We start from the raw sequence: 26,132 nt of genomic DNA, 5'->3' as shown, positions 1-26,132 counted from the left end.
ATTATCATATTTAGCTCAATGATAGAGCTTTAATTAATTTTTATGTCTTGCATGAGTTTACCACTCAGAGGCAATGGGAAGTGTTAGATGTATTCTCCAACAGAAGGAGATGGCTGCATAGAGTTCACAGGAGGAAGAGATGCTGGCATAGAGCCAAGAGGATGGGACAATGCCAACATAGTCAACAGGATGGGAAATGTCCCAGAGAGCCAATAGGAGGGGTGCCCATGTAGAGCCAACAGGATGGGGAGATGTCTTCCCACATAAATTCATTCTAAGGTACCGGTTTACTATTGTGGAGCTCAAGAAGACTCATGACCCACAATCACAACCCGAACACTCAGGAGAACACATGGTCTTCTTTTTTGGTCTAGAAGGTGAGAACTGATAAAGACAAGGGCTAAGTTCCAGGAGAGAAGTCTGTCGAAGAGTGTTTCAGTTGTAGTTTGAAGACAGCAAAAAGTTGTGTGTATGTAACACATACACACGCACACGTACATGCACACACACATACACGCATTTAGAAAATAACCCAGTGATTTCTGTGCAACTTTTCTTATTTATATGTGTTTGTAAATACAGTGAAGTTGACTGCAATCAAGTTACATATAGTCTTTATTATATAAAATATTTCAAAATTTGCAAAGGCAATAAATGTATATAGTTGAAGAGTAAAGTTCTGCTTCAGTCTTTCTCTGCTATTGCAGTTTTTTTAGGCAAGAAATTTTCATGATCTTAATTCCAATTAATGCTAATATTGACATTCCCTGCATATGTAAGCATTATATGCTATTGTCTTCATTACTTTTCTGTTGTTATGACAAAAGCAACTTACTTTATTTTAGTTTATGGTTTTTCCAGACTTTATTTTAGTTCATGGTTCCACAGGAAGAGTTAAACATAGCCAGGGTAGGCATTACATAACGCAACAGCTGATAGGAAGGTTGATAGGAAGGTTGTTTATGTGTTTATCCATATACAGGAAGCAGAGAGAATGAACAGGAAGTTGGATAAGGCTATAAAACCTGAAAGCCCATCCCCAATGACGTACTTCCTCTACCAAGGCTCCACCTCCTAATGGTTCAGTACCGTCCCTAAATAGCATTAACAAGTGAGAACGACGGCTCAAAGACGTGAGTTTATGAGGAACACTTCTCATACAAATCATAAAGAATGATCTACTGATCGCTTACTCTGTTATTACATTTTCGTTCTCATAAGTTCTGGGATTTCCCTCTTTATCTGCTGCCTACATCCACATCACAGTTGCTGGCTAAATAGTAATGGCTGTCTATTCTAAAATGACTGTATTGCTTTCTGCCCAGCCAAGCAGTATAACTCTGTGCCTTGCCATGGGCCACTGCTTAGATTTTAATGTACTTCCTGTTCTCAGCAGAGGAAATCATATCTCTTAGGGTTGGAGAAATGGCTCTTCAGTGCTTTGATCAGCATGGCTGCCTTGTATGCTTCAGATGAATAACTGACCTGAACAGATTCATGGTGCTTCTCAGCCTTCTGTCAACACAACCAATAGCTTAGGTAAGTCCCCTTATATCAAGAAAATAGTTTTCTTTTTTTTTTTTTCTTTTAAAGCTGACTTTTATTTTTCCCCCCTTTATTGAGATAAAAGTTTTTGGCTCGTTGTTTTGGAGACTCTAATCCATGATTGACTGGCTTCCTTACCTCTGTACGTATGGAGGGAAGTCATGATAAGCAAAGCCATCTCATAGATACCTAGAAAGAGAAAGAGATAAAGCAAGGCTGAGTCTCATCAGCTCCTTCAAGAGCACACTCCCAGTGACCTAAGACCCCCTACACAGCCCCACCTCTGAAAGGTTTTGCCACTTCCCAATTGTGCTGTATGTTCAAAGCCAGTCTGGGCTACAAAGTGAGCTTCTAGCCAAGTTGGATTACATTATGAGACCTTAACTCAAACCAACAACAAATATACAAATAAATAAGTCTTTCAGTAGCTTTTTATTGAAGTTAAATTTTGTGTCTTTTCTTTCTCCACTCCTTTCCCCTTCCTTTCATCTCATCTACTCCCTTCCCCTCAACTCCCCTCATCCGCACTCCCCTACCCAATTCCCTCTTCTCCTTTCTTTTCTTATGTCACATGTATACTTAAGGTACAAACTGCAGAATGCAATGTCCCTTCTTTCACTTTTTTCTTGGACTTTTTTTGTTGATTTTATTTTATCTGTAGAGTGTTTTGACTGATTGCATGCACACACTCTATTTTTGTACAGTGCCTTTGGAGGTTGGAAGAAGGTGTTGGATCCCCTGGGACTAGAGTTCCAGACAATTGCAAGTCACCATGTGGTGTGGGGAACTGAACCTGGGTCGTCTGCAAGAATAACCAGTGTTTTTAAACACTGAGTCATCAGGAGCCTTAGATTTTTAAAAACATACTTTAAGGGTTCTCAAATGCTTTGACCCCCCTTTTTGGGGGGTCCCCAAGGGTGGGGAAGAAAAGACGGTAAATAGGACAAGGGGATGTGGACCTGTTTAGAAGAAGTTTTTTTGGGGGGGGTGATTCCAATCTCAGTTTGTCAGGATACCTACAGACCACCAGCTCAGTAGTGTCAGGATACAAGCATGAATCAGCAGCAATGGCGTGATTTAGCAAAAACAGCCGGGCCTCTGCCAAATCGGCGCAAGTCAGTGAGAGGGACCAGAACTAATCGAGGTGCCTGGAAAAGTTCTCTGCCATGTCTCTCTCAAAGAAGTGAAGATCAGCGAAGACTTGAGACCAATGAAGTATTACAAGGCTAGCTATGCAAGTGCCCTGTCGTTGTCCCTTGAGTCCTATTTATACCCTCTCTAAACATCACATGTCCTCCTAAGGGTCTTGCCTCAGCAAAAAACCATGTGAGTCTTCCTTAGCAAAACACTGTGAGTTCTGTGTCACATGACATATCCAAAAACATCCATTTCTCATCTCTCCTGACTTAATGTTATTTCGTTGATGATCAGCCTATATTTCTCGTCATGATGATCAGAGGTAGACTCCTTGCATGGACCCATCTTCTTCTCTCTCCTGTTAGTCATTCATTTACTTCTCTTAGTCTATGTTTCTCTCTCACCCGTTGAACTACTCCGTAGGTTCTTTCCAGTTTGTCTTTATTTTGATACCCCTTCTTTGGTCTGTGTGGCTCATATCTCATCTTTTCTTTGGGGGGGGAGACATGGATTTTTGCTGTACACTTGGATTTAGGATCATGATGGCAACCTCCTTGGAAACTCCATGATGCACACCGGTTCTCCACTGTGGCACAGTAGAGAGGACGTAGTTTGCTGCTGTCATTGTTGTTGCTGTTGTCATTGCTGCTGCTGTCAGTGCTGTTGTCATTGCTATTGTGGTTGCAGTTGCTGCTGCTACTGTTGAACAGCCCTTAGCTTGCTGGATCTGTCAGCCTTTTTACTTGTGGCCATTGGATTTCCACACAAGAGAATCCTCCCATATCCCACATGGTCACAGAGTAGCACCCACTTACTGACACTGTGGAACTAGGACAAGGGGACAGGTGTTGGGGTGACCATTCTGGTTTTGTACTCAGTTGGTCCACATTCTCCAATTTAGCACTGTCTCCTCCAGCTGTACAAACGCTTCCCGCCATCTGGAGCCCCTGCCTTCTAAAGACAATAAAGTTCCAGTCCCCACAGAGACAGAACGGGCCACATGTGGAAGCCATAGAGATTGGAAAAGGCAAGGGGCTGGCACCTCACAGCTCAGGACACATGTGCAATCCAGTGACTGTCGCCTGAGAGCCCAACCCTGCTCTGTGTCCCATGGGGAAAATTAATTTGTTTTTTACTGGCGTCCCCTCTGTTGGCACAAAGACTTCCGTTTCCTTGGCCCACCTCCCTCATTACCTTTACTCTGTCTTCCATTTCTAAGAACTCATGCTCATCTGCAAATACTGCTGACATATCTCTATTTATCCTTAGCACCTTTACGTGCAATCGTTATTTGGGTTATTTTACTATTGCAGCAATAACATTTTGAGAGAATAGGAAAAAAATGCATAAGACATTGAATCCATGTATTCATAGATATTTCTTAATATATATAAATTTCTTTCTTTCCATACACATAGATATGTAAAATTAGGTTAAAATAAGCAGAAGATACTCACAAATCTTATATGTTTACAAGGGTGGACACAAAGAAAGTCTCCACAAATTATAAAATGTGAGGCCACAGGCCCTCATTGTATGATGAAATCTCTGTGGTACAAACTATAGTGAGTGAGAGGCCTGTCCCTTTGCAACCTCTTGACTGTAGTAGTAGGTACTTTTCTGTTGCTATGATAAAATCCCTGGGCAAAATGCAGGGTAGGGAAGAAAGGGTGCCTTTTAGCTTATGATGCTAGAAGGCTAGAACCCATCATGTCAGGGAAGGTACAGAAGGTGCCAGAAGCACTTTAGCCCTACCACAACTAAGTCCCCCCTGATTCCAACTTGAGAAGACTAAATCGAATTTTAAAAAATTTAACTCACTGCTCAAACTCCTGATGTATGAGAGCTAACAAAAACACAAGTCACGTGACAAATCAGGATGACGTGTCTCCTCCCTCAACGAACCAATCTCAGAGGAAACAACTCAATGGCAGAGACCTAGATAAAATCCAAAATAATAGTAATAAGGATGTTTAAAGAAATGAGAGAGTATACAGATAAACTGCCAAACAAGTCCATGACAATAGAAATAGCTGAGGAGACAAGGGGGAATGGTACAATTGATGGTAATGGAATTTGGTAAAGATATAGGAGGAACGGAGGAACAGAAAACTACAGTGATCCTAGGCATTGACAATGGGGTGGATCAGAGGGAGGACAGGTTATCAGGGCTTTAAAAACACACAGTAGGCACAAGTGAATCACTTTCACTTGTGGCAACAACTAACTTTAAAAAAAGAGGTCTAGGTGGGACAAAAATATCTTTGGAACACCATGGAAAGATCAAATTGGAGGATTATGGATAAGGGAGGATGGAGAGGAGGAGTAGGAAGTAGAACAAAGGAGGGAGGGAGGAGGAGGAAGAAGAAGAAAGAAACAAGGAGGAAGAATCTTATGCCAAATGCAGAGAAAATATTTTTCAGTATAACCATAACAAAAAAAATTGCAAATCTAGGGTAAGAGGGGCCATCCAGGTACAGGACGCATACGAAATGCTAGATGGACAGAACTCAGAAAAGAAACTCTTCATATCATGTTATGATTAAATTACTAAACACACTGTGCAAAGAAAGGCAGGCCCAGCAGAACAGCAGCCTATGATTTCTCCACAGAAACATTCAAAGCAAGAAAGAGGTCATAAAATAATCCCGTTGGAGTTCTGAGAGACAACAGCTGTCAATGCAGACCCACAGCTGATGGAGAAGAAGAGTTTCATGATAAAATCAGAAGAATTTGTGACCACAAAACTCACTCTGCAGAGGAAGAAGGAAGGGATTCTTTGAGTGGAAAGCCCTAGTAGACACGACCAAGAGCCTGGAATCGAGCCAATGGGAACGAAGCATGGACAAACACTATATACGTCATCTAGAGTGGCCGTCATCAAGAAGACAATCAACATCCAATGGTGGGAAGGATGTGGAGGAAAGGAGCCCTTGTTTGTTTCTTATGGAATGTAGCATGAGATTTTCTTTAAAAATATAAAAAAAAACCTTTAAGTTTTAAAACAATCTTTTGTTTGAACTACCACGGTGCCACTTCCTGGCTTATTCCCAAAGGACTCGGTATCCTCCGATGGAGATGCTTACACCTCCATGTTTACTGCTGTTCTGTCTGCTTCAGCGAGGAATTGGAAGCCACGTGGATGTCCATCAACCACTCGAGTGCTTGTGTCTACAAAGGCCAGGAGAAGATATCACATTTCCTGAAATTGAAATTACAGAGAGTTATGAGTCACCATAAGGGTGCTGGGAACCAAAGCCAAGTCCTCTGTAAGAGCCGCCAGTGCTGGTAACCACGGAGCTGTCCCTCAGCCCTAAAGAGTTAAAAACAAGACAGAACAGTTTCAGCCTTCTACTGAACATGTTAAACAAAGACAGTTGGTCAAAAAGATCAAATCCCATGTCACCACCAGACTCTTCAAATTCTTCTTCCTCTTTACTTCCGCTTTCTTTTCCACATCTGGAGCAGCAGCTGTGGAGGGGATGAAACTGCCACCCGCTGCATATCCAGCTGCTGGGCCATGCCCACCATCATCTCCATTGCAGACGAAGCTCCCAGGGACAGCCTTGGTCATACCACCCTAGTTGGGCCTGATCTTGCCAGCACTTACAGTTACCCTTGCTTTTAAGCATCCAGTCAGACTACAAAAAGCAAGACAGACCATATTGAGAAGAAAAAGATGATATTTCCTTTAAGTAGACTCAGCCCAGGAGTTTGGCGTGTGGTTAAAGGCATTCCTCAGCTCCAGACATCACCACTGGGAAGACAAAGCCTGGATGATGCTACTCTCAAAATAATAACTTAAAAACAATTCCTGGAGATCTTTTATTAAATTTAAATGCCATTCATTTCAAAGTTTTTCTGGCTGTTGTTATCTAATCTGTGTTGCAAATGTTTGTGTTTATGTGTGTTTGTGTGTTTGGATTTTCTGTATTATTCCTTCTACTGTCCTGTGAAGAGAAGGCTCTTTTGGCTTCACCTCAAAGATGCACATCCTCCTCACTCTCCTGTGGGCTCACAAATAGAACAAGCTGAGTTAGCAACAGGCACTGAGGAAGACACTGGAAGCCTTTGAGAGGATGTGGCTTCTGCTATTCCAGAGTTGAAAGAACAAGGACAGAGGAAGCCAGTGCCAACAGAGGTGGGAGGCCTTGAAGATGTCAAAGCTGTGAAGACTGGGCCCTGACTTGCCTCTCAGGACACATCAGGCCTTGGAAGTGGGGTCTTCAAGCTTCAAGGGCTGCTAATGGTAGGAGAAAGAATTACTGAACGATCTGAATGTCTCTTGTGTCTCCTGTTAGACACAATAGGAGGCAGGAGAACTGATTGATCCCTTAAACACTTGCGTATGAACCTGTGCAGGGGGAAGAGAAGACCTTTGTGTGGAGGACAACAAAATGCAAAAGGGAGGTCCAGGCCTTGTGGGAGATTAGAAGTTGCCAAGGCTGGGCATGTTAGTGTACACCTTTAACCTTACACTTGGAGAGCATAGACCGGTAGATCTCTGAAGCTAGCCTGGTCTACATAGAGAGCTTCATGCCAGTTAGGGCTACACAGTAAGATCCTTTCTCAAAGAAAGAAGAGAGGAGTGAAGAGAGAAAGGGAGGGGAGGGGAAAGGAGAGGAGGACAGGAGGAGGAGGAGGAAGAAGAGAAAGAGAAGAGGAGAAAAGGGGACAAGGACAGAGAGGAGTAAGAAGAAGCGGCTGTTGCTATAATATAATGTAGTAGATGGCACACACTCCAGGCCAATGAAGGACCAGAACAAACTTCCATCTTCGTTTTTGTTTGTGCTTTTTCTTCCTTGTCTCAGCCTTAGTGGAAGCTCCATTTCTTCTGTGAATGGCCCGAAACCCTCATGTCACTGATGAAACAGAAGGAAAGTCGAGACAGTGTGCTGGGCACATAGCAGGCCCAGCACCAGTTCTTCATCTATGTCAGGCATGCTTATCGGCATTATTTTTATTCCTAAACAATAGCGAATCCCAAGAATTGCATAGGAATGAGCGCAAGGCCGCAGATTCAGTGGTAACCTCCAGTTGTAATTTTTTTTTCCTGATTTTTTGTCCCATTCAACCCTTAGCTTCCTTCAGATATCCGCCTCAGAGGAGTCTACTTGTAGAGTTGATTTCATAACACTGCTTCCGAGTCTGCCAACCTAATGCTTTGCCTCTTCAGTGGCCCCCACGGGAGATTTACAACAGTAACTCCGTTAGACCCTTAAAATACATGAATAAACTCTTTAAAATGGTTTAATGGCCGTATTATCTGATTGCCATGCAAACAAACCACATAAAAGTAATGTTAAATGAGAAACTACTTGAAATTTGATGAACACATTTCTACATAACTCAGTAAGCAACAGACGACAACAATGAACGCAGGCTACGTAGAGAATGAGACAATGACACAGGAAGAAAATTCATGGGCTGCGGCCAAAGCCGCACTTACTGTTAGAATAATACTCTTGACTGTGCTTCTTATTAAGAAAGACAATATTAAAAACATGTACTCTGACCATTAGACTCAACAAATCAGCAAAAATATTTTTTTTAAAAAAAAAATGGAGCAGGAAGAGGGAATTAGCAGAAATAACAAGCATGAATATGCAGTCAGCAGAATCGCTCAATAAATGAGGTCGGAGTCCCCGAAATGATGAATAAAATATTCAAAACTAAGAAATCTAATCAAGGGATGAGGAGACCAAAATAGGACTGAGAACAAAGATATAATCAAAGATAGGAAGGGGGTTTGTAGACTTTCCAGAGACTCCTATACACAGCTCTGCAAAAAATGGAGCCCATACAACACCGAGCGTCTTCGCAGAAGACATATTGAAATCGGCTTCAGATACATGGAGAAAGAACACACAGACCAAAGACTTCTAAGAAGACAAGTGCATGGCTGAAACCACCCTGGCCTACAGAGAGCTCCAGGCTAGCTGTATATTGTGAAGGAGGTGTATGAAGACGCTGAGATCCAGTGAGGCGCAGGCAGCCATATCAACCCCATGAAGGAGGGGAGACTTTCATTGTTGTTTTCTTTTGTCCTGAGTGTTGCACTATGTCCTGACAAAGACCCAATCCCTGGGTTATAGTGCCAGCTCTTGGCTTTCTTAGACAGGGTTTCAGTGTTGGCCTAGGCTGCCCTTGAATTCCCAGTCTTCCCACTCTGCCTCCCTAGCGAAGAGATCATGGGTGAGCACCAAGCTTGGCTGACTGTGCCGCTCTCTAATGATTCTGAAGAACTGAGAAAGTCAGTAAGCTTCTCACTGTGTCTGTGTGTCTGTGTATCTGGATGTCTGTCTCTCTTTCACAAGCCCATATACTTACATGCAGACATACATGTTAGACTATAGTGAAGGGTGAGAGTCTAGCTCAGTGACAGAGGGTATGAATGGTTAATCCAGAAAGACCTTCATTCAGTCTCCAGCACCCAAAAGCAAATTAAAAAAATGGAGACAGTATATTCTGTAATTCTTTTGCTTGTAATATAGCTACATACTTAGAAAACCCAAGGGAATCAACAAGAAGCTGACTGAAATTGATAATCGCTCCAAATGTGAACACTGCGGGTGAAGTGTACTTAGCGTCTATTTTACTACAGACAACCAGTTGATAAATATAATAAAAAGATTTTCACTATGAAAACATGCCCAAACAATGTTCAGAAATAAATCTGACAAGAATCATGTAGACCCAATAGATTAAAAAAAATCTTATAAAAATCTGTGGAGGGAGGTCAGCAATAACTCATCTGAAAAAAATTCAACCCCTCAATTTCATGGAGAGTCATTGTATAAAACTTAGAAGCAGAGACACGAGTAAAGGAGGATGTTAGCACAAAAGAACATAGAGATAGAGGAGAGAGAGAGAGAGAGAGAGAGAGAGAGAGAGAGAGAGAGAGAGAGAGAGAGAGAAGGGGCAGTAGGTTCCTTTTAATAGTCTAATATTGACATTATCCTTTTGGGCTGGCCTCTGATTTTTGGCACTCCTGCCTTAGCCTCCCTAGTACTGGGGCTTCAAAACCAAGAAACCTAAACAAAGAATAAGGTGACCACAATAGAATTGAGAACAAAGATATATTCGAAGATATGATGGCGGCTTGCAGGTTTCCAGATTTTGAGGCACAGCTGAGCCACTATGCCTGGTAGATTCTTTTAAAAACGTAACCCGGAAGTCCTTCCTGTATCCAGCACTGGAAAGTCACAGATAGAGCTACCGTGGGATGAAGTAATCTTCTCAGTCTGGGCTCGAATCAACACATCAGAGGCATCTCCACTCGGTTGAGAGGAGCAGATGCCACCACAGCCAAGATATGGACTCAACTCCTGCCTCCAGGCAGAGATGGGTGGGCAAAGAAAAGGTGTTACCTCTGTGGCATGGTACCTTCTAAAGCGACAAATCTCCCTTCAAAGGGGTTAGTGAGAGATTCTCACACCCTCAACGTGTAGTCAGGAAAGAAAGCAGAGAAAACACAAATCCTGTGCTGGGAAGAAGCTTGGGCTACTGCAGGACCCCCACTAAGGGCAGGGAGATACCCAGAGAGGACCTGAGGATGTGGACCTTTCCTCCTGCTGAGGCTGAGGGGTCAACTGTGTTCTCTTCCTGCTGGGAACATAAGTGTGTATGTCCTTAATGGTCACTGAATCTTGGTGTGGTCAATCACCTCCACAAACCACATCTCATGTCTTCTACCATGATTGCTTCCCATATAGAGAGTTCACCTCCACCTCCCAGGTGCATGAGGACAGAGCAAGAGCTCACTCCAGGCCCCAGGCTCTGAAATCATTTTCTAGCTCTAGAGCCTGAGCTCTTGTGCGCTGCCCACAAGGACACTCTTCATGGTGGACAATGATACCCTGAGCATCTGTCCTGATGTCAATTTCTCCTCTAAGCTTGAAGTTAAAGGCAAAAGAAGGTGTTTCTTAATCAATCAAAGATAGGTTTTTCCCTTTTGATTTAAGGAGAGAGGCTTATGAAGCTCATGAGAGAGAGGCTTGGAGGCTCTCCCCATGTTATAAGTGGCCGTTGGGCAAGTGGAGACTCTTTGGTGTGTCTGCCCTGCATATTGCTCACTGTACAGTGATGGTGACACCAAGAGTCACTTTATGCTTCTATAGGTAATCCCAAACAAAGCCCCTGCTTCTCTAAGGTGGTTTTGGGCAGAATTGTTTCTCTGTTCTGTTGGTTGTATTTCCTGTGATAAATAGAAAAAAAGTCTCCAGGGGAAAAAAATCACACAACACATTTGTTAAAGGCCACAGAAAATGGCCCAGCTGGGTCACCTGTGGCTGTCCGTGCGGATATGTTGAGCATTCACATCCCATGCTCTCTCATCTCTCTTTCTCTCTCTTTTTCCTCCTGAGACAATGACCCACATTGTAACTCTGGATGGTCTATGCCACTAGGCAGCCCAGAATGATCTTGAACTTGTGGCAATCCACCTGCCTGCGTTGCCCAAGTCCTGAGATAACAGGTACGCGCCACTGTTGACCACCTTGACCACCCTCTCACTTTGGTATCTGACATAGACACCCCTGTGGTCCTGTCACGGTGGGCTCACAGGAGCCTTCCTCCTCCCCTGACAGGTTCCTTCTTGGTCCTTCCCCCAAGTCACCACCGACTCACAGGAGTTGCTTTTCTCACTGCTGTGACAAAACACCTAACAAAAGCAACTTGGGTACCATATTTCCATTGTCCATTTGCCCATTGATGGGCATCCAAGTTACCTATTGAAACTAGAACTGCAATGATCATGGATGTGGCTTTTACACAGAAATCATGAAAGCAGGAGGTGGACTTACTGAGAGGAGGGATTTCCGCAGGGAAGGGCATGAAAGAGAGGAATGGATGCTGAAATAATCTAAAATTCATCTTATCCACATATCAAACCATCAGATAATTAATAACACAAAATGGTGGAGAGGGAGTCACTTAAGGCAAGAAGAATTTATTTTAGCTTACTATTTAAGGGTGCAACCCACTGTTATGTCAGAGAATCTCTTGTGTACTGTATGGAAATATCACCTGTCAATAAAAAGCTGACAGCCTATTAGCTGAGGCAGGAAATAGGAGGTTGGAGTTCCGGCAGGGAGGGAGGAACTCTGGGATAGAGTCAGGCATGGGAACAGATTCACCCCAAATTCTAAAGAGATGGATGGAGGAGAGGTAACCAGCCAGTTCACACTCATAGAATAGAATAAATGATTTAACTACATTGCAAGCTAGTCGGGGAGTAAGCCCGAGTTTATGGCCATGGCATTTATTTAGAAATAAGCCTCAGAGTCATTATTTTGGGAACAAGGATACAGATGGAAAATCCTGTGCCTACAAGAGCCTGAGGCATCTGGTGACTATGTCTCCACAGTCAGGAAGTAGCGAGAGATAAATGCTGGTGCTCAGCTCATGGTCTCCTTTTTAATTATTCCAGGACATTCAGACCGACTCTTCCCCACTCTGTGAAACCTTTCTGGAAACATCACCACACATGCACACAAAATTGCGCTTCTGTGATGACTCTAAATCTAGAGAAGTTGAGGATGTACACTGACTATCATGTGATACCAGTCATGTGATGACAGCAACACGTGATCCATGAAAGCCAGCTTCCCTCTAGCCAGACAACTGCCTAAATGTATCCCACGGAGGAATTTCGGAGCCTCCTCTACTGTGCCCACATACAGACAGGATTAATACCCACCCCTAATCCCCTGGCATTTCCTATATACTCTGGTTGGTCGGATTATGTCCTTCTGTGTGCAAACACATTCCTTATTCTTTGATGCACCATTTTAACGCAACTCCATAGGCAGGGCATAGGAAAAACAAACAGTAGGAGTTTTCTTTTTTCTTATTAACCAGCGAAGCTATCTATTTGATTTTATGTACTAGCTCAAGCGACAGTCAGTATCCGAAGAGCCCAAGGGGTTTTCTAGAGGTTGCCTGATTTTGAACAACTAGCTAGTTCCTGGCTCTTCTCCATACCTAGGTGGGCAGTCAAGATGAATAAGGAAGGAGAAATATAACACAGGAAGGCCCTGAATAGATTCAGTGGTCAGGAGACATTAATCTTGACGTGCGTGGTCTGCTTCTCTGAGGAGCCATCGTCACCCTTTCTGACCACCACACTTCATTTGTCTGCTTAATGTCCCATAATCCAAGCCTTTTGATTAACCCTGTAAATGGGCTCTGCCCCTGGTGGGTCTTTGCCCCTTTGAGTTGTCTGGACAGCACAGAATACTGAAATATTTGCTTCAACCTGTTCACGGCTATCAGTCTTTCCTCAAGCCATCTGAGTCTACTTTGCTCCTTGGTAACCTCAACCTGGCTTCATGTGGTCCCATTGAGGCTACAAACGAGGTTAAATCCTGAGAAAAGAAGCATGGTGCTTGCCATGTATTCTCTGAGGCTGTGTGTTCGGCCCCAGGCTCTGCATGTGTTACTAGGAACATGATGGTGATGAACAGCAAGTTTTGGAGGCTTTAACTGTTTCACCTGCTGGAGACACAATTTGAAGTGAAGGGATGATCTCAAAGAGGAAAAAAAAACCACAACCAACAAACAAAACAAACCCAGGAAACAGTTACCAAGTCTCAGATGGGCTGGTCAGGGCATCGCTGTAAAACAGATAAGCATTTGTTGGGCTTAGATGAACAAGGGAAAGGGGAGCATGAAAAGAGTTCAATTTTTGCGTGAGAATAACTTTAGATATGAGGAAAGAACAGAGAAAAGCTGGACCAAGCCTATCAAAACAGATTTCTCTACCATATATGGTGGCATAAGCCTGTTACTATAGCTACCAGAAACCTGGAGCAAGAGAATCACAAGTTTAAGACCCATCTAAACTGTAGAGTGAGATAAAGACCAGATGGAGCAATTCAGTTAGGTGCTATCTCAAAATTAAGAGTAAGAAGATTGTAGAGAATGTAAATCTGTCATAGAGCCCCTGCCTAGAATCCCCCAGTGAGGGGCTGGGAGTGTGGCTCAGTAGTAGAGCCCCTGCCTAGAATCCCCCAGTGAGGGGCTGGGAGTGTGGCTCAGTGGTAGAGCCCCTGCCTAGAATCCCTCAGTGAGGGGCTGGGGGCATGGCTCAGTAGTATAGCACTTGTGTCAAATCTGTCAATTAGCAACTAGGATAACAGTTTAGATAGAGTCGCTTGGCTAGCATTCAGAAGCCACTGTGTTCAATCTTTAATACCTCAAAAAGTTAAAAATAAAATAGGCCTTTCCTTTCTCCATGTTGCATGAGGCACAAAAAGGCTGTAGGAGCTGCCCTTACTTCCTATCACGGACTTCCTAACCAGCACTCCAACTCTCAAACAAAGTGCCTGGGAGTTGGCCATTTACATCCTGATCCCCTCAATATCATACCAAGTCCAAGAATGCTGTGAGAATACAGATGGCAGGAAGATCCAGGCTGCATATTTAATCAGGAAAACTTGACCATGGCGCACATCCGTCCCTTGACGTTGTGTCTAGACAGGCGAGAACTGCACAGGCAAACTCACCTGGAGGTAGTGGACGATCTCACATCCTGGACTGCATCTCTGTTCACACGGGCATCCCCATGGGAAAGCCCAGATGGCCGCCCTGGCTGTTGAGACAGAAAGTTTGAAAACATTGATCTTGGTGAGCAGGAAAGTTTCCCATCGACCATGCAGGAGATGGAACTTGTCTGTGGGGTACAGTCAACCCTCAGAAGGTCCTGAAGGATCACCTGCTTCATGTACATGCTCCTCACAACAGAATTCCCAAAAGCTAGTGTCGATCTAAAGTGTCTCCCAGACAGAAAAGCTTCACTCCCACCCAGGTCTCTTTCTCCCTCGATCAGATTGAACAAGACCTAAAAACCATCAACTGGGAGGGAGGTAGAAGGAGAAGAGGATGGAGGTGGCCTCCCGGGTCTTTCTGCCAGAGAGCAGCCCCACCAAGGGACGGGCTGATGAACAGAGGCAGCCAGGCTCATGGGACAAGCTGGAAAGGATCAAGGTTTAGTGGTGAAATGATCCTCAACTGGTTCATGTGCTTGAGTATTAGCACCTAGCCCGTGCTGCTGTTCTGGGAAGGTGCAGAACCCTTAGGAGGTTCTCTTAGCTGGAGAAGATGAACAGATTGAGAGGTGAAACTTGAAGGCTTGAGTCCAGGATCACTTCTAGCCTCTCAGTGTCCTGATCCTCTGAGACATGAAGTGACAAGCCCAGCCTCTGTTTCCCCGCCTGGAGCCATTTGGGCTGCCTTGGCTTCCTTGCTCTGATGAGCTGCTCTCTCCAAACAGAACCAAAACAAACCTCTCCCCCACCAGGTTGTTTCTGTCAGGTACTTTGGTCACAGCAAGCAAAAAGTAACTGTTAGATTAATGATTAAGGGAGCCTGGCTTTTTAAATGACTCCATTGTGTGTCTTGCTATTGTAAGAGTCTCTTAGTCCTGTAATGTACAAAACCATGGTCTGATTGAACCTGGAGGCACAGGGAGGAACAGCCTACTGGACATGTACAGGGCACTGTAGAAAGGGAGAGGAGACCAGGCTATAAGCCAGATAGAAGCCTCCTGCTAATTCCACACACAACCCAGAATTGGGCTTTTGATTGAATGGCTTGCAAATGCGTGTTTTCACAGGTCCCTAACCATGTAAAACTTGAGCCTGGAAAGGGTCTCTAGACACATAGTTCTCGGACAGCCAAAGTTGAACGGTGGCTTTTTTGGGTGGAGAAAGTTCGGGGAGATTAGTCAAGCACACCTCTGGGTGTGTGTGTGCAAGCATTCCAGGAAAAGAAATGCAGGGGACAATGACAGCAACATCTCATGGGCTGTATGAAAGAAAATGGGAAGAGGAGACTCCTCCCCCAATGCAGGTATGTTCTCTCTCTGTGTGTCTCTCTGCTTCCTCTCAGCCATGAGGGGGAATAGCCTCTTGCTCCATATTCTCCTGCTAACAGGGCATCTTTTCATCATCTATGTAGGACAGTTGAAATCTCCAAAACTGTGAACCAAAACAACTGACCTTTCCCAGTGTGTAATTCTGGGTATTTTGGTCAGAGCTGTGCAAATGCAGACAGAACAGAGGAAGCCCACTTCCTAACTTCAATGCTCACTTCTTAACTTCTGCGCTCACTTTTGCAGGGCCAATAGTAGATGCTTATGGAAACGGAGAAGTCATTTTTCAACATTGTTATGCAGTTTTCAAAATTCTAATGACTGCATAATAGTCTACTTAACCAATCCCTGACAAATGGACATCAGGTTATTTCCAATTTTTCACCATTATAAACAACACCATGATGAATATCCCTGCGCATAAATCTCGGTGGTTACCTCTGATCACGTGTTGAGGTGAAGGCAGTAGACATGGATTAGTGAGCTGAGGTAATGAGAAATGTTAAGGCTTTTCATACATAATTCCAATTTCCACAAAACTGTAGATAAATTTGCAGTCCTATGTTTTCTGCTTTAACCCCATGTTTCCAAGCAATGGACGAGAAATGCATTAAAGTCTTTCAACTTGAAAAGTGGTAAACGGTGGAGCAGGAGAGGCAGCTCAACAGGTCAAGATGCTTTACCGTAATGCTTCGGAAGACTGGCGTTCTGTTCCCAGCACCCATTTTTTGTGTCTCACCAACTGTCCGAAAACCAGCTTTAGGGAATCCAATGTCTTCTTCATAAGCATACACATACAGACACAGGCATACATACATGAACACATAGATGCACACACAGATGCGTGCATGCGCGCGCGCACACACACACACACACACACACACACACACACACCCAGTTTACAAATTGAAAAGAATAAATACCATGTCCATGTCAAGATTTTAATCTGTATTTCTTTAGAATCTAATGAAAATAGGTAGTTTTTTACATTGACCAAATGAATTTCCTCTTTTACCTCTTTCTGTGTATTTTTTGTTTAATGAGAGCTTTTCATAGCTTTTTACATGTACCCCATATGATGAAATTACTAGTCACAAAAACCTCTATTAAATCTCATCTATAGATGTTGTTTATCATCTGGGTAGTACTTTTTGATTAAAGATTTATTAATTTTATTTTGCGTGTGTGGACGTGTTGCCTGCATGCATGTATGTGCAGCATGTGTATGCAGTACCCACAGTGGCCAGAGAAGGGATCCAGATCCACTGGAACCGGAGTTCCAGACAGTTATGGGCTTCACATGTGGTTGCTGGGAACTGAACACAGGTTCTCTGGAAAAGCAGCCAGTGCTCTTAATCACGGAGCCTTCTCTCCAGCCCTTACGTGAGTGTTTTAAATACTGCGCAGCTCTAAATCCTTAGATCTTTTCCCTTGTGACTAATTCTAAGGTTTCCCAGAGAAAAATTCCTATTTTTACCGCATCAAGAGATTTTAAACACAAGTCTAAAAATGTGTTTGTAAGATCCGTGCAACGATTGTGTTAGGCTTCTTCTCAGAGAAATTAGAAAGTCAACGCACAGGGCTACAGATTAATTTTGGCTCCTGGTTTCAGAAAGTTCAGCCCATGGTTGGTCGGATCCATTGCTTCTATTGATTTTAGGCCTATGATGGAGCAGAAACATCACGGCAGGATTGCTTGCAGAGGAAAGGTGCTCAACTCATAGCAGCCAGGAGAGAGAGAGAGAGAGAGAGAGAGAGAGAGAGAGAGAGAGAGAGAGAGAGAGAGAGAGAGAGAGGAAGAAGAAGAAGAAGAAGAAGAAGAAGAAGAAGAAGAAGAAGAAGAAGAAGAAGAAGAAGAAGAAGAAGAAGAAAGAGAAGAAGAAGAAGAAAGAGAAGAAGAAGAAAGAGAAGAGGAGGGGAGGGAGAAGGGTGGGGGAGGGGACCCAGAGAGAGAGAGAGAGAGAGAGAGAGAGAGAGAGAGAGAGGAAGAAGAAGAAGAAGAAGAAGAAGAAGAAGAAGAAGAAGAAGAAGAAGAAGAAGAAGAAAGAGAAGAAGAAGAAGAAAGAGAAGAAGAAGAAAGAGAAGAGGAGGGGAGGGAGAAGGGTGGGGGAGGGGACCCAGAGAGAGAGAGAGACATCAAGGGCAGAATAGTCTCTTCAAAGTACTTGTACAGTTGTCCCCCATCACAGCAGGGGATAACCCCATCTAAGTTCCAGTTTCTGTTGCTACAATAAAACACCATGACCAAAAGCAACGTAAGGAGAAAAGCATTTATTTTCAGCTTAGAACTCTCAGGTCAGGTCACCTTTCATCACTAAGGGACATCAGGGCAGAAACTCGAGACAGGAACCTGGAAGCATCTATAAAAATTAACCAACACAGACCCACTGAGCAGAGGACTGACCCTCCTGATGGAGTTAGTACCCTCGAGATCCAATCACCTCTTCATAGTCCAGGCGCTTCATCCTTATAACCCCACCAGCTGGGAACTAAACCTTCAAGACAGATGTCCCCCTCTCAGGGGACACTTTGCATCGTAACTAAGTGGCATATGCATGCGCGTGTACTCACCGACTTTAATCAGGGTTGCAATAGCAGGAATAAGCTGTCAACCTTCTCCCCGCCCTGCTTACAAATGAATGAGACTCAGGCTATGGCCGCTTTACTTGGCTTTGACAACTACAGGGAGGGTAACCTCTTATCTTTCCTAACTGCTGGCCTGGCTACCTCCCAGTGGTGTACCTCAGATACTTGCCATTTCTCCTGGCCATGTGCTCATGGTTCATCTCCTCTCATGGCAGCTTCCTCTTCTCCCCCTTGTCCTTCTCTCTCCTCCTCAATGGGAGGAGTTACCAATAGAGTAACTAAAATCCCGCCTACCTCCAATCCCTCCAGTAATTGGCTATAGCCATTAGTATTTAACCAATAGTTTTGAATTAAGGAACAAGGTTTGCACATCAAAAGCAGATAAACTCCTAGGCAACTAGACCTTCTGGGTACAGAATTTAGCTTTACAATACACAGCAACAGACCAAACCTCAGCAGAAAACAGCTTACCAAATTTTCCACTGGGGCTGGGAGTTAGCTAGCTAGATAAATAATACTTTCTACTATTTTCCTGTGCCTGTCTGTCCCCCCTACCCCCACAATGAGGCATAGCATCTGTACATCTGCCTCTTCAAACTCCAGTGACAGGAAATGTCATGTTAATTTCATTAAGGAAACATCAAGGGAAGTCTCAGATTTTTCAACTCAGTTATTTTGCCTCTTAGCCCTTGGCCACATAAAAACCCACCCAATTGCTACAGAATGGAAGCCTGCAGACTTTCAGCTGAACCTTGTTTTAAGATATTTGTTCATCCAAACTCTCTCTCACCCCTAAAGATAGAGACTCTAGAAGATAACCTTCTATTAAATCAATATAGTTTCCAATCACATGCCGAATGCTTGTCCTTCTACCCATGAGCAAGTGTAGTGCTCACCCCTTATCAGGGATGGTTCTTCGGACAGCAGACAGATCACTGATGAGATTCACAGTCAATGTGCCATCACAGTCAATGTGCAGACAGTAAGTGGGTGTAGGGAGCCTAGCCACGATTGCTATGTCTACAACAGGACTCCTACACCTAAGGCTTAGAGGACACTGTGAAAGCATGGACTGGAAGATTGTAAGAGCCAAAGGACCAAGATGTGGGGTGTGAAATAATATCTTCTATATATGACAGGGATTCTGCACCCATGAAATCTCAATAGTATGGCTGTCAGCACAAGACCTGCACAATGACCAAACCAACTGACATGCTAACATGGATAAAGGAAAACTCCACAAGGCTCCACTCATAAGTAAAGAGCTACAGGAAATCAATGACTTTTGAGAGTGGGAAAATCAGTCTTCTCTAGCAATGAGTCTCCTGATAGGGTGAGGAAATGGTCAGCTCTGCATGTATATACATATATGTAGCACTCATATATATTTGAGACTAGGGGATAGGGTGGAGGAATTTGAGGGAGGAAAATGACGGATGGAAATGATATAAATGCAGTCTATTCCTATTTGAATTATTTAAAAAAATAAGAAATTGGGATTGGAGTGATGGCTCAGCAGTTAAGAGCACTGTTGCTCTTGCAGAGGACCTAGGTTTGGTTCCTGGTACCCACTCAAAACCATCTGTAACCCCAGTTTTAGGAAATCTAATCCCTTTTTCTTGTTGTCCTGCTCCTAAGGTCAAAGTCTGATATTACTGGAAAGCCCTGAGCTGAGTGCGAAACGATGGACTCCCTTTGTCGGCAAGCCTTGCTCTTCTCAACCTTGAGATCCCTGACCCCAAACCCTATACCTATGGAATGTCACATAGCCTTAGTGAGACTATAGCTTCATCTTCCCTTCTCCCCATAAGGACCCATTTAGCTTGCACCTGGGTTTCCTGGAATGCCTGCCCATGCTAATGCAGCATCTGGTACCTTAGCCTTCAGCCAGTGATCTTTACCCATCCTGGATCTTCCTACCCCCTTCCTCAAAACTATCACTCCTGGAATCACCCCAAGTAAAGTCGATCTGCCTCCATGAAACAGGTCTGAATATATCCTTACTACCATTCATTCTCACAGGCTGTCCTAAACCCTGGTCATTGACTCTGCTCCCTTCATCCTCTTGGGCCAGTGACCAACAAGCAGAGTGAGACAGGAGACCCATACCTTCTGAGGGTGCTAGGCACACACACATGGAGCAAAAACACACATGCAGGCAAAATGTTCACCTACATAAAGGACCAAGTTTCAAATAAACCCTTGAAACAAAAATTTAAAAACAAATAGTTGAAAGAAAATGACGCTTCAGTCCTGACCAGTCGTGATAGGCAGTCAACCTAGGTCACTGTGGTGGGTGTTTGTGTAAAGGGAAAAGAGAAAAAAAAGTATATAAATATATAAAATATTTATATGTAAAAATATAAAATATTATATATATGTATACACACACATATATATATGTATGTATATATATATATGTGTGTGTATATATATATATATATATATATATATATATATATATATCCCATTCAGTAACAAAAAGAGTGAAGTCCAGTCTAATTATTTGTAACAAAGGGATGGAGCTGGAGGGAATTATAAGCCAGCTATAGAAAGACAAAGACAAATGTTTTCTCTCATAAGTAGAAACTGAAAATGTTGATCTGAGCTGAGCATATTGGCCCGTGCCCACTCTCGGCATTTGGAGGCAGCATAGGGACTTATGGACTAGTTCGAGCCAACCGGTGAGAGGTTGTGTGAATACAGGGTAGGAGGTGTTTCTGGGAAGGTTGGGGGAGAGGTGCTAGGAGAGAAGGCAGAACCTGGCACAGAGGCTTAAGCTCTGTACATTCTGCGCCACGGTGAATGCCACTGCACTTCATAGAAAACCATTATATATTCTATGGGGAACTAGAGGAAAGCTTGGAGACTGCCAACATAAAGAAATGCTAATGAGATGCAAATTCTAGTTCCCCTGATTTGATCAGTATTCATTGTATACATCAATATTGCACTGTACCCCATCTACAGCTATTACATGTTATAAAAGAACAACATTGGACTTTGCAGAAGGGAGGTAGAAATCCTGCCTTGCTGTGGGTCTGAGGTCTGAGTTGCCTGTCCCACACAGTATTCTTTGCACACCCATCACTTTCCTGCTTCAAACTCTCTCCTCCCTCCATATCGAGATGCTGATTACATTCCTCCACCTTGGTCAGGAAGCTCCTGGCCCACGAAAAGCAAAATTCAGACAGGAGATTGCCACCAGGAAGACTGTGCACTGTGTCTCAATTAGGTGTTCCTTAATTTTTTAAATTTTAGATTTATTTGTTTTATGTATATGAGAGTTTTGCTTGCATATATATACATATATACATATATATTATATACACATATACATACACACACATATATACATACATACATACACACACACACACACACACACACACACACATATATATATATACCCGGTCACCTCAGAGGCCAGAAGATGGCATTGGATCCCCTGGAGCTGAGTTGAGGACAATTGTGAGCAATTGTGATGCTGGCAATCAAATCCAGGTCCTCTGGACGAGTAGCCTGTGCTTAGCCTGGATCTCTTAGCCATCTCTCCAGCACCCAAAGACGTCAGATCCTAAGGTATTGAGTTACAGTCAGTCGTGAGCTGCCATGTGGGTGCTAGAATTGAACCAAGGTCCTCTGCAAGAGCAACAAGTCCTCTACCTGTGGAGCCTCCTCTCCATGTCCAGTTGTACAGTGTGACCTTGGTTAGAATCTGCAGTGCCCACCATGCTGTCCCGATCAGTTTCGTCACTGTGCCTTAGCCAGGCTATATCATGTCCCCGTTTCCCACCACATTCAAACTCAAAATGCCCTCTCTCCTTTGAGTGATCACGAATGTTGTCATAGGGACCGTCTTCACCTTACTCTTGAGATTGGTTACAGCATCCTCCAGGTTCTCTTCTGACTACTCTCCACCCTCATTTCAAGCAAAAAGACATCTACCTCCAGGAGAATTTCTGGCCTCTAAGCCTGGATGCGATGAGGTGTCCCTTCCCGGAACTCTTGTTGCAACCCTGCCCTTGACCCATTAGATGATCTGTGACACGATGTTAGGTAACCTGTTGGCTCTTTTGCATTTCCTCTAGACTGGAAGGGTCATAAGTCAGGGACAGTGCCAGAGAACAGTGGACATTCAATGAATACAATCACTCTGCCTCTTGCCAAGGACCACTAGCAGGTTCACGACTGGGTAGAAGAATGGATGTCTCACTTTGTCGTTTTATCCCTCCCACCTCTCAGTGCTGCAGTTCCATTGGCCCTTGCATATATGTATGTCTCAGCTGCACCATGAGGAGTGTCTATTCAGACTTTCCCCACTGGATGCTCAGAACAGAAGCAGGCACAGGGCTACACCCATGCCATTTTTTTTCTTTTCTTTTCCTGTTCTGCTGCATTGTCTTTTTGGCATCCTTAAATCTGGCCTATTTCTTTGGGTTCTGCCAAATTTCTCTCAGTTACCTGCCTTGTTTCCGCAAGGTGCAAGGAAAATGGTGCTGCCCAAATCAAGAAGAATGGGGAAATTGAGAGGCATAGCTGTGCTCCCATGGCGAAGGCAGCCTGGCATGGGACTGAAGGCCAGTGTCCTCCAGACTCCAGATCACACCAACCCGTGGCTTGGAATGGCTGTGAAATGCCCATCTGAAGACACTTGTGTAAAAAAAAGGCCTGGTCCTTGCTTATTAGAGTGAGTTATCGAGAAATGATTGAACCATACAGGCTCAGACATCACCAGTGGATTCACTCGTGGGTGTATCCACATTTTCATGGTGTTATAGGAAGGTGGTTGAAACGGGGAGGTAGCAGTCTCCTTGGAAGAATTAGGTGAGTGAGGAAGTGGCCTTTGATGGGCGTCTTGCCTCAGACTTCTCAACTCTCATTTCTTTCTTTCTGCTTCCTGGCTGCTATGAGGCTTGTGGCTTTCCTACCCTGTATCCTTCTGACATATTTCTATCTTGCAAGGAGCTTGAACACAAGAGGGCCATCCTCAAAAGACTGAACTCCATGAAAGCATGAGTCAGACAAACATTTTGTCCAAACCCCCCTTTCCTCAGAAATTTGGTCACCGCAGTAGAAAACTGACCAACACACACTGTGAAATCCCACCACTGGATCGCAGCCCTGTTCCTATGGGCGGCTCCTGCAAATCCTTCCTTTTCTACTTCTTGCATGTTCCGCAGCTGAAGCATGGCAGCCCAGGGTCAGAGTTCTGTCATACAAGCAAACCTGCCTTCCACCCACATCACCACAGAACTGAGACTTGACAAATGCTACTTTGTGTTCCCCTTGGGATTTCCCAGCCGCACAGCCTGCCTTCCCTGACACACAGCCATACAGATATGTTCCTTTCACCCCTGACATTTTCTTGTTCTTCCTGTTTTACTCCAAGGGGCCTGTCAGATCTTCGGCCTCCACAGACCTGCTACTGCCGGTTAACGCTTAGTGTCCTGACTGTCTTCTGTTCGGTACTGCAGCCTCCATTCCAAAAAAGCTCCCCACGGACAAATGCGGCTCCCATGATGCCATCTTCATCAGTGCCTGGCGTGGCCTTTGGTGCCCAACAACAGCCTAATGAATGCTACGGGTTGTGAGGCTGAGAGAACCAAAGGCTACTTCCGTAAGAATCCTAAGTCAGGGCAGGAGAGGTGGCTCAGAGGTCACAAGCACTGGGCGCTGTTCAGCAGACACAGGTTCCGTTCCCAGCACTCACACGGCAGTTCACAGCTGTCTATCTCCAGTTCCAGGGGATGTGGCACTCTACTCTGGCTTCTGCAAGCACCAAGCACACACAGTGCATGGACATAGAAGCACACACACACACACACACAGACGCACACACAGACACACACACAGACACACACACAGACACACACACAGACACACACACAGACACACACAAAGACACACACACAGGCACATGCACACAGACACACACACAGACACACACACAGACACACACAGACACACACAGACACACACACAGGCACACGCACACAGACACACACACAGACACACACACAGACACACACATAGACACACACAAAGACACACACACAGGCACACGCACACAGACACACACACAGACACACACATAGACACACACACAGACATACACACAGACACACACACAGGCACACACACAGGCACACACACAGGCACACACACAGACACACACAAAGACACACACACAGACACACACACAGACACACACACAGGCACACACACAGACACACACATAGACACACACACAGACACACACACACACACAATTTGTCTAAATAATTCTAAGTAGGAAATTTACAAGATGGCTGACTGATTAAGGACACATATTGCTCTTGCAAAAGGCCAAAGTTTGATTCCATCACCTACTTTGGGTGGCTCCTAACCCTCCTGTAACTTCAGCCTCAGGTGATCTGATGCTCTGTTCTGGGCTTGGACGACATCTGCACTCACACGCATATGCCCACACATCGACACACCCGTATACACACAATCCAAACAAAAATAAATCCTAAAAAGGAATCATTGGTAGATATAGGAGGCTTTCGTGTTTCTCCAGAAGGAGGAGGTCGACATCCTTATTTATTGCCAGCCACGCCCCACAGAGGAGGCCGTGTGGTACTGTAGTCTTCGAGTGAAATGCCTTCCCACCTGTTGGCTTGTGCTTCAAGTGATTGGTCCTCAGTTTGGGGAAGCAACTGGAGAGAGAAGGCCATTGGAGGCAGGTCCTCTGGATGTCTTTTTGCTGATCTCTCCTGCCTTTCTCCCTGCTTCTTGTCTTCTACCCAGTGAGTGGTTTTTGTCACCTGTTCCTGCTACCATGATGTCCTACCTCATGCTGGCCCCTGGAACAACAGGGTAGGCTGTGACGATGACCTCGTGAGACAACATAAACAGTTGAAGTTTACAAATGCTTTGCAGGTCACTGAAGCAAGTGCAGTTAGGCTCAGAGTGAAAGACGACAGTGTCGTGTTCCGTAGGCCACGGTCATACAATCCCCATGGCCCCGCCTTTCCTGTTTGCAGCGCATGTGTGAATCGGAGCTGGGGAGATGCGTGTTCTTCGGTTAAGGAAACACTAGTGCACTCATTCTCCTCCACCATAACTTCAGGATCGACCCAAGTGACCACTGTTCCTCACACCCCTTTCTCCCCTGCAAACCTGAACCACCCTGGGGACCAGCAGACACAGTGGGTGTATTTGCCATGTAGATAAAGGCTTCTGAGATTGGTTGCTCACTGCAACCAATTGTGAAAATAAGGAGGGATCTGATGGGGACAGTAGAGCAGACAGATAAGCCATGGGAGTAGGGCGGGGAATGGGGGTGAGGGTAGGGGGAGATATAAGCCCAGGAAAGACTGAGAAAAACTGCGGAAGAGAAGGAACATCCACACAGCTTCTACTTGTTTATATCATCATCATCACCATCATCACCACCACCACCATCATCACCATCATCATCACCATCATCATCACCATCATCATCACCATCACCACCACCACCACCACCACCATCATCACCATCACCACCACCACCATCATCACCATCACCACCACCACCACCATCATCACCATCACCACCACCACCATCATCATCATCACCATCACCACCACCACCACTACCACCACCACCACCATCATCGTATTTTTCACATAAAATTCTAACAATGTTTATAAAACTGGTTTTTTATCATTTTGTTTCATAATTTGGGAGCTCCTCCCTAACCCTGATAAGTGAAATACTTGAACAATATTTGTTGAAATTTAATCAGTTGCTCTAATAATGTCATTGCATCCCAACAGCAGAGCCAACTGAGCGTGAGCCGTAGACTAATACAGTGTGAAGTGGACAGGGGCAGAAGCGTGGCCTTCCATATTGGAAAGTGGTTCTGGAGTCGGGGATATCTGACTAGTTACCCGGCTCACATAGGGTCTCGCCTGCGTGCCCGGCCACTTATCCCACATTAACAGAGGATGCCAAGTGCAT

This window comes from Rattus norvegicus, chromosome 1 (genome assembly GCF_036323735.1).
Source record: "Rattus norvegicus strain BN/NHsdMcwi chromosome 1, GRCr8, whole genome shotgun sequence".
NCBI lineage: Eukaryota > Metazoa > Chordata > Mammalia > Rodentia > Muridae > Rattus > Rattus norvegicus.
Note: the sequence above shows the minus strand (reverse complement) of the source record.